This window comes from Triticum aestivum, chromosome 5D, assembly GCF_018294505.1.
Source record: "Triticum aestivum cultivar Chinese Spring chromosome 5D, IWGSC CS RefSeq v2.1, whole genome shotgun sequence".
Taxonomy (NCBI): Eukaryota; Viridiplantae; Streptophyta; class Magnoliopsida; order Poales; family Poaceae; genus Triticum; species Triticum aestivum.
In genome coordinates, this window is record NC_057808.1 from 133,259,153 (window position 1) to 133,269,306 (window position 10,154).

At 44.1% G+C, this 10,154-nt stretch overlaps 1 long non-coding RNA gene and 1 pseudogene across 5 annotated transcripts; one reads left to right on the forward strand and one right to left on the reverse strand.

Moving 5' to 3' along the window:
* The first annotated feature begins 815 nt into the window (after positions 1-815).
* LOC123124484 (uncharacterized) lies at positions 816-3,886 on the forward strand. 5 transcript variants are annotated; one of them, XR_006461094.1, is made up of 4 exons: positions 819-1,112; positions 1,216-2,087; positions 2,188-2,626; positions 2,928-3,886. It is a non-coding gene; the product is annotated as an uncharacterized lncRNA (long non-coding RNA). The 5 variants fall into 5 exon arrangements; XR_006461096.1 differs by having other exon boundaries at positions 2,188-2,551; XR_006461095.1 differs by lacking the exon at positions 2,928-3,886 and having other exon boundaries at positions 1,216-1,443; positions 1,823-2,087; positions 2,188-2,707.
* Positions 3,887-5,827: 1,941 nt separating this feature from the next.
* LOC123124485 (ribonuclease TUDOR 2-like) lies at positions 5,828-7,871 on the reverse strand (annotated as a pseudogene).
* Positions 7,872-10,154: the final 2,283 nt, after the last annotated feature.

The following is a 10,154-nucleotide window of genomic DNA, read 5'->3' on the forward strand; positions in this document are numbered from 1 at the left end:
CTCGGATTTATTCTAACAAGTGGTATCATGAGCAAGGTTCGAAGAGGTCGTGGATTGTTGATTTTGAGAAAAGGATGAAAGCTCGACGTGGATCAATGGTGTTCGGACAGAAACATGAAAATTGATCCGGAGAAGTCAGCGAGTACTGGAAGCGGTCACGGCAAGACAGCATATAGCAGGCGTCGGCTAGATTGGAGATGGTGTCGGCTAGATTGGAGATAGCGGCGGCGTGGAGTATCCGGTCTAGCGGCTGTAGCGCGGTCGAGGCAGAGGCGATGACGCGTTGGCAGCAGGCTCTCCACGACTCGGATCTAGCGGCTGTAGCGCGTGCATTGGACGGCAGACGTGCAGCAGCGGGAGGCAGATTGGAATCGAGCGGTTTGCGGCAGCGTACAAGAAGCAGTCCAGATCGAGGGAAGGAGCTCATGCCGAGATCGAAAGATTGTCGCCGAGTCGCGGCGGCGATCGTGGCGAGCAGAGCTCTCGTTCGCGTGCCAGCAGCGACGCGGCCGAGTCCAGTCCGGGCAAGATCCCTTTGTGCACAGGTCCAAGGCAGTACGGCGCGTGTGGCCAGGCGAGGCTGCTGCATGCGTGTGCAGGAATACCTTACTGCTAGGCGCCCCAGGTCCAGGCAAGGCCCACTGGTGGCTGCGTGCGCTAAGGCCATGGAGAAGGACGCGGAGCAATTGATCCCGAGCACACAGGCTCTTGGAATCTGTCCCACTGAATATGGCTTCGTGATTCGTTTTGTCAGACAGATGTGGCCGGTGTTGCGTCAGGCAGCCAACGTGGAAAACAAAAGGAAAAGGAGAAATTCTCCTGGACGGTGGACCTGAACTGCGTGGCTGTTCCATGCCGTCGCGGATGGACGTCAGAGCCATGGCTCGAGTCGTCAGCGAATTTCCGATCCGTTAATCAATCCTGCTGACGACGTCATTTGCAGTGCAGTAAATGCAAAATTGGGTGGGTGGGTCGAGTTGTCTCATGCCTCCGCCAGTTGCTGGTTTGGTCTGGTAGCATCGAGAACGGCTCGGCGACGGCAGATCCATCCCTTAGGGTTCCGGTGACCTGGCTCCGGCGGCCATGGAGTTCTTGATGCAGCCGGTCAACAGGTGCTAATCTTGCCCCTTGTGTCTAATTGGTCGGGCCTAGTTTGATTTATGTTTCTAGTTCGTGCAAGATCTAACTTCTTCTGCCGTCGGTGTGTTCGTGCAGTAGAACGCTCATAGAGGTAGTGAATGACAGTGACATACCAATGGAGCCTCTTCGCTATCTTGTTCTCTCGATGCCGGCCGGGGAGTTGCCGACGGCGAGTGCATCGAGTGCAGATGCGCTCATCTGCTCGGCGAGTGCTGTGGCAACAGGTGAGGGTGCAGACCAGCCATAAGCTTCTGAACACTCTATAGAACAAGTTGATCCACAGGCACCAGGATGGACACGAAGGTATGGTTGCCTGCCACAGCCTGTAGATATTAGCTAAGTTGCTAGATTAGTAGAGTTGTTGAAATTGGATTCAGCACGGGGATGCAGGTTGTTTTTGTATGGACTGGATAAGTAGTCATGTTTGCCGTCAGGGAACCCCTTGAGTAAACTAGTTCAGATAAGTGAAAACAGAGTATGCAGGGGCTGTATTAGAGTGTGGTCGCATGAAGCCCATGGAATGAATGCACAATGGAGTGGTGAATAAAGATAGGATCAAGAAAAGATACGTTTGCAAACTGTATGAATAAAAATGGCAGGGATTCTGTTAGAGTAAACTGCTCTTATTTTAGCATCCGTGAATCTAATTGCAATTGCACATTTATGGCACCTCAAAATTCAGGGTCCGGATTGGAGCTGCTGCGCCAGGACGTGCCCCCAACCCGGATAGGATGACAACATTAGAGAAATCGGTCCGCGTGTTTGCGGAGGCACCCGGTGAGAATGTCATTGTGCCAAAAATAGGGATCAGCTTCGATACACTTGGAGAGGCCTATGATTTCTACAACTTGTATTCCTAGGAGAAAGGATTTGGAACTAGATATGGAAAGAGCAAACTAAATGTCAACAGGACAAAGTGCATGCAAGAGATAGTCTGCGGTTGTGCGGTACGGTTTCCTTTGCGCATTGCTGGTGGCTTACAGCTCAATGTTTTCTTAATTATTTTATGAAGTGTCTAATAAGATTCTCGGATTAAAATTGTACCAGGATAAACCAATTGTGGGGAATACTCGTTCCTGCCAATGTGAATGTCCTGCCTTAGTGAGACTGCTACGGTCAAAGGATAATGGGTGGTATATAACAGAGCACTGGGACGAGCACAACCACTCATTGTCTCCGACATATGGGCAGACATTATACTGGCCATCTCACAAACATATCAACGTATACAGCTGAGATTTTGGTGAAGCAGCTGAGGGGAAATAATGTGAACCTGTCGAAAGTATACAACATCATAGGGAGCTTTTTTGGGAAGATGGAGAATGTACCGTTCACGAAACGAGCTTTGCGGAACTTGTGTGGGAAAATTGGCCGTGACAAGGCAGAGGATGATGTTCGGAAGACAATGGAGGTATTTCAAGAGCTAGGTGCTAAGGATCAGCAATTCTCACATTCTCACATTTATCGTGTTATCAGACAATTATTGGTACAGAGCATTCATACTTCCCATGTGTTTCGTATGTACAAATAGAATATCAATTCTTTGTGGTGCTTCCTAGGAGCTATATATGTACAGATACTTCAATTCGTGTGTCCTTGTCCAGATCCTTCCCTTTTTGGCTGCCGAATTTCCAAATGCCATGCTTCCTATGCATCCTCTCTTGCATTAGCATACCCATGCTCTACCTCTTGTATTTTTTCCGTTTAACAATGCTGAATTGCTTCATATATTTCTCATATATTTGTTCTCATGCTTCTCGCTTATTCGAGATTGCCTATTTCCCCAGGCCATATGCAGCTGCAGGTCAATAACGTCGGTCATTTGACGGTGCCGGCCCCGGTGCTCCTTGCCGCTAGTCGGTGTCGACATTTGCAGCTTTTGGGGAGAAGAGTAGCGAAGCATCGAGGGACGCGTTCAACATCGAGAAAGTAGGCGAAAGTGCTCTTGGGAGCCCGAGCTCACATGCACCCTTTGCTACAGTAAAATTGAAAAAATATTTAAAAAGCTCAAAAAAATCTGAATGTTTTTGACAACAAACATTGATGTATTTTTCACATGCGTGCAAAAAATCATGACAAAAAGACATTCATGCAGGTCTCGGTGAAAAAAAACGATGCTCCAAAATGCTTCCAAAAACAGTTTTTTTTTCATGATTTTGTCTTTTTTGTCTAGGCCTCCATAAATGTCATTTGATCACGAAAATTGGCACGCATGTGTAACACACATCAATATTTGTTGCCAAAAAAATTCAGATTTTTTTGAACTTTTAAAATATATTTTTTCGATTTTACTGTAGCAAAGGGTGCATGTGAACTCGAGCTCACATACTCCATGTCCGAAAGTAGGCATGAAGAATGCATGCTTCCTTACATGGGATTCCCTGCTTCTTCATGCCTGACAATTGCTTCCTACCACAACTGCGCCCGTGCACGAGGACATTAGACATGTCAAGTCTTCCTGTGGCCCTAACTAGCCACCACACTCCAGCTACGTCGGTCTGATCTCATCATTGTCTCTCAGATCTCATCGACGCTATTCCTTGAAGAGACCCCTCTTTGGATGGTGCTCATGCTCTAGTAGGGGCTTCGTCCCGTTGTGCTTCGATGTCTACATCTTGTTGTATGGAAGCAAAGTCCAATCTATATTGGAAGGTTTCTTTCTTTGGAAGCAAAGTATGATATCATTTAGAAGCAATGTTGATGGAAGCATACATCAATCAGAAGGTTGGACATTGAAAATATGTATATGCGACACTGGAAATAAATTTCAACTTCATTGGAAGCACATGCTCATTTTGTTTGAAGCAGATGTAGTTGTTCGTCACACATGTATGCTGCACCATCTTTTTAATTTTGTATCCAACATATCTCTATTTTGCTTCCTGCCCAAAAAATGAAGCTTGGGTTACACAATAAGCAAGCACTATAGGTTTCACAAAACATTTATGCTTCCTAGTAATAAAAAGTTATGCTTCCGACATAGTTAAACAAAGTTTCGGTTAGACAGTAATCGTGCTTCTAACAACATTGCACTATGCTTCTTATGCATCCAAATAAATCAAGTTTCTCTTAGACACTAAGCAGGTGTGCTTCCACCATTACTGCCTCATGCTTCAAGCGATTACATGTTGTCTGCAACTCAATGTTTTAGTTTAGACATCCTAGTTTCAACCGAGAATATGTACATCTTTTTTTCTAGTTGTTTTTTTTTGCGAATTAAGTTCAGAGTACACATATCTGGAACGAATTTTTGGAGTCTCGTTATTTTGGAAACAGTTTTCTTTTATGGAAGGAAACAATTTTTGTGAATAATAAGTTTCCATGGCATGTGCTTCCATCAGGGAAAAAAATGTTTCAATGGAATGTGGGCGCTGCAAAAAAATCTTGAAACAATTAATTTTATTTATTTGTTTACTGGAAACAAATCCCTAATTAGTGGGAAGCATTATTTTTCGTATTTGTTTGTTGGAAGCAATCACGACATACCAAAACAATTAGCGTAATTCTGGGAAGCAGTTTGTTAGTAGAAGCACAAAAATTAAGGAAGTGGGGAGAGGTTAGTGGGAGGATGTGCTATGTACGTGGGAAGTGATTACTACAAACACTTAAATAGGAAGGAAAAGTCAGCGCCTAACCATCAGATCCAACAGTCAGCCACTGGTCTGATGGGAAGCAAGAGTAGTTGCCGCCGTTCGTGCAGAATCTCCTTCGAGATGGCTCATATCGTTGCTGACTTTCTGATCCACGACGGGCCTGATAAGGCCTTCTACAACGGGAGATGCTTAGAGGGGTGCTTAGAAAAATAAATCGAGATTTTCTGAAGCACCGGTGCATATTTCTACAGGAGAGACGCTTAATTAAGCGTCTACCCTGTACAAATAAGCACCGGTGCTTAAGGAAAGTCTGGTTTATTTCTCTAAGCACCTCCCCTAAGCACCTCCCATTGTACAAGGCCTAATGGCGTATCCATTATCTCTACTCCTAATGTCTCAGTTGGTAGTCCGCGTTCCGGGTTTTATTTTCGTCCCACCTAATACGGTCTTTTTTGGTACTTCTTTGGTACTTGCTCCCACCTCCCGCTCAGCCGCAAAAAAACCGAAGAAAACCCCGCGATCGAGTCCCGCAAAAAACGCCCGACAGTGCGTCCTCGAGCGAGGTCTCCTGCCCTCGAGCGAGGTCTCGTGTCCCTCTTGCGAGGAACAGTCACCCCTACACTGCCCTCCTTCGCCGCCCCGACACTGCCCTCCTTCGCCCGCCGCCGCCCTTCGGTCCTTCACCGCCACCCATCCATCCATGCACTGCCGCCCTGGCACATCAAAACCGCCGGCGCGTAACTCGCATTAGATCCGGCGCTGGTCCCGTGCAGGACCCTCCGCTGATCGCTTCCAGGATCCGGCACCGATCCCTTGCAGTACCCGTCGCCGGAGACGTCCAGGACGTGACGAGCCACCGCCGAAGGCGTCCAGGATCCGCCGCCAGATACACTCACTCCAGGTATCACAGATCCGCCGCCAGCCATCTTATGAATAGAGATTTAGGTCGAATTTGAAATTTACATCCATCACATTTCATACACACACCCCATGAAATCTACAGCCATCACAGGCATCTACACCCATCACAGGCATCTACAGCCATCACAGGCACCACGTATAAGAATGTACAGCCATCACATACATTACAGGCATCACGTATCAATATTTCCTTCACTTTGCTGTAGTAATCCTGCTATACTGTTCGATATGTGAGATTCAATGTCATCAGCGGCTGAAATAGTCAGCCAAGAAATCGATTTGCCGTGTCGTGGGGTGATGACACATATCTTGCTTCTGCAAGCACTGACTCCTGGATCAATTATATTACTGAAACTGTCTGTCCCCTCCACCACAATCCGCACCTAGAGAAAAAATACAAATCAAAACTGATACATGTTGACTCTAAAGATGGGATAAAACAACCAAAAGAAAAGGTGGCTTACATCTCTGTGAAATGCTTAGCTTCTCTTCCAAAACTATCTGGTGGAACTTCAGTAGAGGCTGTCGATGCAGCAAGCCTTTGTGCTGTTGTCAGTGGTGCAGGAGCTTCCCCAGAATCGTCACCATTTGTAGTGCCGTTAGTACTGCCCTCTGGTTCGGTGGTCGTCTCCCCATGGACGGAGCCTGCATTTCATCATTCTCAATATTTACTTTCTAACAGAAAAAATATATATGGAATCAAATAGAAGCTATTGAGAAGCACACCTGCACTCCAACGACATATATCTGGACAATGGAAACTTGGAAGCAAGTAAACACGAATGGTGCTTGGAAACTTGGAAGCAAGTAAACACGAATGGTACTGCCATCACGAACTTGTTCGACAATGGCTTCCAGACTCTTGCCTTAATTTGCAACTGCAAAACCCTTTGCATCAAAACCACTTAGTTCGCCAATTGCTGATGGTGGAAGATCTCTTATCGAATCTTCAGCAGCACCAGGTTCCTTAGTTGGCAGAAAATAAGAACACAAAATTAGGTCATCATTCTATAGAAATTTGTGTCATGCAATTCAAAAGATGGTTGCAGGACAGCAGTAACCCCAAAAGAAAGCAAACCTTGCTCCAACGGCCTAAACCCTGTTGCTTAGCAACTTCCTCCAACCTCAGAAGCTCAGAGACATTTGGGAGTGGTTCACCCCCCTTGGGGCCTTGCTCCTTCACCTGATCAAATAAATAAGATCAAAATTTACGAAAACATTTGGCACAACAAAACAATTGAGGAAAAAGTAAATAGTAATCACCCTTGCCCATCCTGCAGCAACCACCAAGTAGGCAACGTTCTTGTCGCCAAGGTAGACAGTGCCAAATTCTCGTCCGATGTTAGGAGCAGTGTAATCCACTCTAAATGTGACCTCCTGCAATAGATTTTAGTTTTTCATTTCCAAGAGAAAATAGAAGTCGTTTTTATGTGATTACATTCAGTAATAATACATGCATAGGAGGATTTGGAATAGATAAATAAAAGACACATCATGTACCTTTCCTACGCAGAGTTTCCTCAGATACTCCCTGCTTTCCCAAGAAAATGGCTCATCCACTCCACCACGACGAGCCTAGAGCACCACAAATATACGGATTCAATAGACAAGAAAAGATGGAGAAAAGAACAAATGTACTGCACAAATAATATCAACAATTTATTATAGATGCATTCCTAAGTGTCAAATTATACCAACAGAACACAGTCAAACAGTGGTAATGAAAATGCAATGATGGAGAGAAATTCTTGTGCCAAATACTAACTTCCATTGGCTCACAAGTGTAGCATGTAAACATAATTCACTATAGAGATGGGTGGAAGCAGACCCTGCGCAATCAAGGCTTCAACTCAGGCTCTAGATCCAAAAGCCCATAGAAACTATCGTATAAAACAAAAAAATGACTAATATATTACATCCCTAGATGATCAGGCCTATATATAGCTTTGCCCCTGACAACCAACTAAACCAGTGACTTACTCTTAATTAATGGAGGAAATGAACACATGCATCAAGTAAAAATGTAAACCATATTCCCCTTGTCTAAAAGTGCAGACTGACTCTTACCAGCCTTGGGGCCATTAGGTATGACAGAGTGATGGACTTCTCTGGTGGAATCTCTGCCTTTGTGCTCCCCATGATGAGAAGGCAGTCTCCAGATGTCACAGCCTTCACCTTGCCCCTTAGCCATCCTGAAGCCCCTGTGCTTGCTGCCATGATAGCACCTATATTTGCAATCAAAAGGAAACACAACTTCATTAGCTATGAAGTCAAATTTAGTTCAGTCCTCCATATAAATCGACAATTCTTCTGTTAATCTGACACAGATTACTCACATGCACAGATTACTGGGAAAGAATGTCACTTCGCATTGATGAAGACACGAAAATCTGCATGTTTCGAAATTAAAGAAAACAGCACCAGTTTTAATAACTAGAAATAAGATGAGAAAGTAATATCTTAATGAGAAAATAACTTCGGTTACTTTGTTTCATTTTCAACACCCATCTGGAAAATGGGACAGGGCTGAGGCATATTGATCTACAAATATATATTACTTCGTTAGGGCCTCATGTTAGGGCTGAGGCCTATTTCTAGATGTACAAACATTTGCAAAACTAAGAATGCAAGCATGCTTAAACAAGGATTTATCAGCATCATGTAAGGAATTGAAATAATATAATCAGGAACATGTCACCACCTCTAATCAGGAACAATGATGGACTTGAACTGCAACTCTTGAGCTATAGGGCCTCTCAACAAGCCCCAGCATATGAGAATGGACCCTACAGATGAGTTGGTCCATAATTAATTATGCTTTAAGTTTATGATTGATTACAAAGGAGCTATTGATTACCTGAATTATATTGCTTTCAATGAACAACAAGTGTGGCCATCAACTATGTTTCATCCAGGCCTCAAGAACACCACAGCCAGACACAAGTCGGAGGTAACGGTCATTCCATTTTGCGTATGGGTAATGCAAAAAGCAAAGCCGGTGAACATCAACAAGAAGAGGACGTAGCTACAGGTATTAGGCACTGCACCAGGAATACTTGCATTTCTGACAGTAACAATCTTTTTGCATAATGTGTTGCAGGTCAGGCGAGTGGTAAAAATGTTGAAGAATACAGTGCAACCTTTGATACTGAAAAAGATGAAGCTATTTGCGCAACAGAACCCGGTATATAAGTGTGTGAAAATTACTGTGAGGTATTGCCAGACGTGCATATCTGACAATGACATGGACCATGCTTAATGTGTTGCAGCCCCTACGAGCGAGACAAATCTGAAAGAATATAATCCAAGCATCTTAACCGTAGCTGCAAATCTTGACCCAATTTACACGACGGAAACAGGTACATGATTGATTGAAGATGTATTTTTTGGTTGCCAGCCTACCAGGCAAACATTGGTTTTGTATTCATGCTAACTAGAACCCTACAGAATGGGTAAGGCCTGGATACCATGCTGATGGTCAAACATTTGCGGCTACGGCTAATCTATCAGTAGATCATGCTATTAATAAGATGCAGCTGCGAGATGATACTGAAGGTATCCATAGGCATGATATCCACCTTCCCAACCGGCGTATTCGGCAGTGGTTCAGTGTGTTTTATTTGTTTTTTGATTTGTACTTATAACATGATGCAGACGACACAGCTTCCGAACTGCTTGAAACTGTTTTTCTAAATAATGAATGCAAAAAATACGCTGAGGAAGCAAGGGAGCAGTACAATGCAAGGAGGCGTGCAGCTTATCGGAAGAATAATAATGAGGATATTGTCAGCTTACAAGATGAGAATCAGCCGGTACTTGCAAAATCAGGTGAGGTTGATGGCTGATCTTAGTTTGATGTGCATACGTATAGTATGCACATGATTCGTTGTATTAATCTATATCCCTGATTATAGGTGATATGATGCTCATACTATGTTGCTTATTAGATCATAGGGATCTTATCAACGCTCGTAGGCTGGTGGCTTATCGCAATAACAAGTCAGATGGTTCGGCTAACCAACAAGTCAATGGGAAGTCATCCCGTCGCCAGTCTCTATGTGATATCACAAATGTTCTCGAAGATAGGGAGATAAATAAACCCACACGAGATTATCATGGTTGGTAAATTGATCCACGTCCCATATGCACTGTGTTTGCACGAAGGTAGTCACTTATTACGCAATTTAAATAAGTACTGACCAATCTTGTTGAATCATATAATTCAGCTAGCTCAACATTTCCTGCTACAAGTACGGTCACATCTGGTCTCATTAATGAAAATGAAATACAAGGTAATCATATTTTGCCTACTCATTCAACAATGGCTGGCATGTTTCTGTTATATTCTCTAATTTTAGGGTTTGCCCTGAATGACACCAGATGCAAATGTAATCATGTATGACACCCAAGAAACAGAGCATAAAACGGAAGAAGAACGCAAGAGAGACCATAGAAATGCCCTGAGGAGGGCTTCCTATCGGCGGAAGAAACAATATAATG